Source organism: Bombyx mori, chromosome 20, assembly GCF_030269925.1.
Source record: "Bombyx mori chromosome 20, ASM3026992v2".
Lineage (NCBI taxonomy): Eukaryota > Metazoa > Arthropoda > Insecta > Lepidoptera > Bombycidae > Bombyx > Bombyx mori.
The window spans coordinates 11,240,017-11,246,257 of record NC_085126.1 but is presented as its reverse complement, the minus strand read 5'-3'; positions in this window follow the sequence as shown (position 1 = coordinate 11,246,257).

Here is a 6,241-nt window from a genome sequence, read left to right as displayed (position 1 = left end):
GCAAAAACGTTGAAATATATCGATTATATTAACTTCTATAGTTAAATAAGGGTAATTTTAGAAATTCCAATATTTCCAATGAAACATGAAACATCACTTTGATTATACACATAATTAGTTATCGCATTTGCTCATACACCACCGATAAAAATAAATAAAAGATGCTCTAAATGTATCCTAAGCTTTATATGATTTGAATATTGATAAACAACAAATTGATTGACGTATATCAGAACGGTTATCGTTTGATATAATTAATTAATGCATTTGTATTTCAATGAAATTAGTTCAACCTTAGTTTTGTGACCCGAACATGTGCAGCCGATAATTTATTTCTTCAAACAAAGCTTCCGGGGCGTACTTAGTGGTGGACAGCAGCTTGGCTGTATCCCTGCATTGCTGATGCCCATAAGGGTATAAAAGTTAGGAAGCCGTGGTGGCCTAAGCGATAAGACGTCCGGTGCATTCGTGTTGAGCGATGCACCGGTGTTCGAATCTCAGGCGGGTACCAATTTTTCTAAGGAAATACGTACTCAACAAATGTTCACGATTGCCTTCCACGGTGAAGGAATAACATCGTGTAATAAAAATCAAACCCGCAATATTATAATTTGCGTAATTACTGGTGGTAGGACCTCTTGTGAGTCCGCGCGGGTAGGTACCACCACCCCGCCTATTTCTGCCGTGAAGCAGTAATGCGTTTCGGTTTGAAGGGGGTGGGGCAGCCGTTGTAACTATACTTGAAACCTTAGAACTTATATTTCAAGGTGGGTGGCGCATTTTCATTGTAGATGTCTATGGGCTCCAGTAACCACTTAACACCAGGTGGGCTGTGAGCTCGTCCACCCTACTAAGCAATAAAAAAAATGCCCATTGAGTTTCTCGCCAGATCTTCTCAGTCGAGTTTCCAATCCGGTGGTAGACTCTGCGAAGCACTGCCCTTGCTAGGGCTAGTGTTAGCAACGTCGTCAGGTTAGAGCCCCGTGAGCTCATCTACTCGCCCGAAGAATCTAGTATAACCCCTAGAGGTTACTAGAATAGGTAGGGAAAAAACGAAAGAGCGAATAATTGCGATTGAACGAATTGTCCTTGAAAACGCTTTTTTATTAGTTACTCTTTCGTGAAAACGTTGGGATCCCCTTAGAGGTCCCCTTAGTTGTGGAAGAACGAGAGACTTAGTTCATACTATTAACCGGAATTTTGCCGGACGTTTTCGCCGGTCGTAATTTCCAGATAACAGATATGTATTCTCACAAACCATCTTTAAGCTATTGGACTTCCCTCGGACACACTGACATCCTCGTTGATAAGACCCCGCCCCGGTTGAGCTTTCAAGCGCCCCACTCGTCTAAGCTGGAAAAACCTCCGGGCCACCAGAACAACTCCAAACCGAACATTGAAGTAAAACAGAAGGGCGCGAAGCAAGACAAACGATATTGTACGAAACCTAATGTGATATATATATATTTTTATTGCTTAGATGGATGGACGAGCTCACAGCCCACCTGGTGTTAAGTGGTTACTGGAGCCCATGGCCATCTACAACGTAAATGCGCCACCCACCTCGAGATATAAGTTCTAAGGTCTCAGTATAGTTACAACGGCTACCCCACCCTTCGAAACGAAACGCATTACTGCTTCGCGGCGGAAATAGGCGGGGTGGTGATACCTACCCGTGCGGACTCCCAAGAGGTCCTACCACCAGTGATTACGCAAATTATAATTTTGCGGGTTTGGTTTTTATTACGCGACGTTATTCCTTCACCGTGGAAGTCAATCGTGAACATTTGCTAAGTATGTGTATTTCATTAGAAAAATTGGTACCCGCCTGCGGGATTCGAACATCGGTGCATCGCTACATACGAATGCACCGGACGTCTTATCCTTTAGGCCACGATGATGATCAGATATGATGCAAACCCAAAACATAGAGAGATTACTTGCGAAATGTTTAATATTAGGCGATACTTATTTGTGAAACTGTTTAAATTATATTTCGTGCAGTTAATGTATGTTAGAATTAAATCAGAATGTGTTTCATATGCAATAGTTTGTAGTTTTTTTTTTATGTATGTGTATACAAATCATTAACATGCCGTATTGCGAAATATATTTCAAACGTTGAATTAGAACTGAAAGTATTTATTTACACACATACAAAGGTCTGTGGATAATTTAGTCTAGTCGACAAGTTAAAAATGGTGTTAATTCGACATACTACTGCTAAAATTATGTGGTTTAGCTCATTCGATTCGGAATAATGTCTAGACCATTGTGCTAAAAAATTGAATTAGCACATAAAAAATTCCAAAAGTTATTAACAATTAAACACCTTCAAAAAATAGCGTTTCGTTTATTGCTTATTGTCCGTAAACTATAAATATTTTCGAAATTTGAAAAAAAGATCCTTAAAGAAGACGAAATTTATTAAAAAAAAGTTCCAACTTCCGGAACTGTAGCTCCATTATTTATAATTTTAATTTAACGCTGAAAATAGCCCGCCGCGCGCCATTGTTAGGTTGCGCGCAGGGCCTCGAAAGCGAGTACGTCACTTAAAAAATTTTTTTTCAAGTACTTAAAGTTAATTGAAAAATCTAAAAAAATTATTGCATAATCTAAACACTTTAAAAAATTTATTCCCGTTGGAATTTTTTATAAAAACATATTTTTCAATATTCTAGACGATTGTTAATTACGAAAAAAAATTCCAATTTCCATCATCCTTCTAAACTAAAAATTTTTTTTAAATAATTACCTTAAAATTATTTCGCCTCGTGGACCTCTTCTTATAAATATATTAAACAAGATTGCGTCGTCTAAGTTATGAAATTGTTAATATTTTGTTAATAATATTTTTTTTAAGTAAACAAAAAAGAAAAAGCACAATTATGTTGTAAAGAAATTTTTTTTCGTTATTTATTATTATATTTTCGTTTTTATGTCAATAAAAGACATCTTTTAATTGAAAAAAGAATTTTTTTATCCATTTGTTTATAAACATTTTGTTAACAAATGGACTATTTATATATTTTTGAAAAATTTTTTTTTACAATTTTATATAGAACTGACAATTATGATTTTTAGAAAAAAAATATTTTTTTCGAATCGAATGAGCTAAACCACATAATTTTAGCAGTAGTATGTCGAATTAACACAATTTTTAACTTGTCGACTAGACTAATTGTGTTTTCGGCTGCTCATTGCGTAATTAGAATACATAAACCCGATCTGCCTCGACATCCTGTTAGAACATATTGTTACGCGCTGGGGTTTGGGATAAATAAATGTTCCACCAAAGTACAACTTAAAACTGTATTTATCACTTAGAACGGAACATGCGTGCTATCTCTGCAACGCTTTTATAGTCGATAGATGTTCCCGACCGCTTCGCTGGGCATTTAAAATTAACATTATTATTTCTCACCCCCACCAAGATTCTCATCATTAACGCCCCCGCAACTGGCTTAGAGAGTCTAACACTCATATAAATATTAGCCTATCCATTAAGTACGTGTATTTTCTACATGGATACTAAGTTTCAAGTTAATCGGATGCATGGTTCAGTAGTTATAACGGAACATCCGTATAAAACCACTGTAGATTTATATATTAGTATAGATACGACATCCCTAGATTTATCGAGTACATTCTGGGCAAGTCGAGCTTCGAAGTGTGTTTCTGCTATTTGACAATAGATGGCGTTGTACTTCTCTGTTTTACTAGTACCTTCGATATTCGTTCGGCTATTCGGTGATATATGGCATTCCACTCGCCGACATAACAATATGTTAATTTATAAGTTTTCATAATATTTCCGTGGTCTCAATACCCAACGGAAAAACAATCTAAATACTTTACGCGTTCGACTTAAATTTTCGCTTTATTCTATACTCAATTGTGTTGGAATTTTAAAACGTATTTTTTTACGATTTATGCACACAGACACATAGACACAGCCCACTGAGTTTTGAAGTCGTCGTGGCCTAAAGGATAAAGACGTCCGCTGTATTCGTGTTGAGCGATGCATCGGTGTTCGAATCCCAGGCGGGTACCAATTTTTCTAATGAAATACGAAAATCTCAAAAAATGTTCACGATTGACTTCTACGGTGAAGGAATAACATCGTGTAATAAAAATCAAATCCGCAAAATTATAATTTGTGTAATTATTGGTGGTAGGACCTCTTGTGAGTCCGCGCGGGTAGGTACCACCACCCTGCCTATTTCTGCCGTGAAGCAGTAATTCGTTTCGGTTTGAAGGTCGGGACAGCCGTTGTAACTACACTTGAGACCTTAGAACTGATATCTCAGGTGGGTGGCACATTTACGTCGTAGATGTCTATGGGCTCCAGTAACTACTTAACACCAGGTGGGCTGTGAGCTCGTCCACCCACCTAAGCAAAAAAAATGATATCGCCAGATCTTCTCAGTGGGTCGCGATTCCGATTCGGTGATAGATTCTGCGAAGCGCTGCTCTTGCTAAGGCTAGTGTTAGCAAATTCAAATTCTCACAGGTTGAGGGCGCGAGCTCACCTACCCACCCGCGCCTAGTTGGAATAGCCCCTTAATCTACCAAAGAATAGTTAGCGGAAAAAAATTTAATAATCTATACTAATATATAAATCTACAGTGGTTTTTACGGATGTTTCGTTATAAATACTGAACCGGGCATCCGATTGACTTGAAACTTGGTATCCATATTTTTTTTATTTTTTTTTATTGCTTAGATGAGTAGACGAGCTCTCACAGCCCACCTGGTGTTAAGTGATTACTGGAGCCCATAGACATCTACAACGTAGACGCGCCACCCACCTTGAGATATAAGTTCTAAAGTCTCAGTATAGTTACAACGGCTGCCCCACCCTTCAAACCGAAACGCATTACTGCTTCACGGCAGAAATAGGCAGGGCGGTAGTACCTATCCGCGCGGACTCACAAGTGGTCCTACCACCAGTAAACAAAATAAACCACCATATAGAAAATACATGTCATTGTACTTAATGGATAGACTAATATTTATGTGAGTGTTGGACTCCCTACACCAGTTGCGGGGGTGTTCATGATGAGAATCTTTGTGGGGGTGAGAAATAATAATGTTAATTTTAAATGACCAGCGACGCGGACGGGTACAGCTAGTCTTCTTCTTCTTATACAGTTTACGTTTGTCGGGCGGCTAAGGAAAATTAATAAATGCACATGTTGTTAGTGGCTAGGTACCACCAATGCAGATAGTAGCAGAAACGTTTTTATTAAATTCCATTCTTAAAATAAACAATGTGTTAATCGTGAGAAAAAGCGTTAAAATAATAGTGTCGTAACAAAGTATTGGTCTGTCTATGCTTATAGCTCTTTAAAGAAGTTAACAATATGCATTTTTGTCCGATGTTAATATTATATCGAAAGAAAACAACAATACGTCAGACCACTACTAAGGGTCATTGATCCTAAGCCATAGATTTTTTTAACTTTTCTTCTAAGTCTCCAGAGTTTGTTTGTAATTTTGCGTCACACATAAGTTGCACGTTGCTCTTTTATTTTGAAACTTGCAATCAAACTTAAAGACTAGCGCCACGGCTTTGCACGGATGAATCGGAATATTTTACTGTATGTGGATTACTGTTTCTAATACGCTTTTATTAGCTTCAGACCACTGAAGTAGGAAACCTATCTATGCTTCAGACGTATGTAACGGAATTTTGACATGATTTTGACCCCCTTCAAAACGTCGGATTAACTCGAAATTTGGTATACTTATTAAGGACCGATGACAATTCAATACTAAAAAGAAAATTGTAAAAAAAATTTGAAACAATTGAAATTCAACTAAAAAATGAAAAATAAATAATAGTTTAAAAAAACTAACAAAATACGCTTTTATAAGCTTTTATAGAAAATCCAACTAAAAAATAGAAAATAAATTTGAATTAAAAATAGTGTAAGAAAAAATGATTTTATTGTAAAAAAAAGCGTGAGATGCATGGTATTAGTAGTTTTAAATATTTTATGAGCAGATATGAGTAGAAGGATTATTTTGATAGTATCCTGAAAAGCAACCCACGCTTTTTTTACAATAAAATAATTTTTCATACACTATTTTTATTTATTTTTTAATTTCTTCCATGTTACCGATCTCTGGTTTTATCTCCTTAGGACTTAAATGTGAAAATTTCAAGTTGACTTTAGCGGCTTTGGTTCAGTGTTTACGAATCAATCAGTTAGTCCGGACAAGTAATTAGGTACTT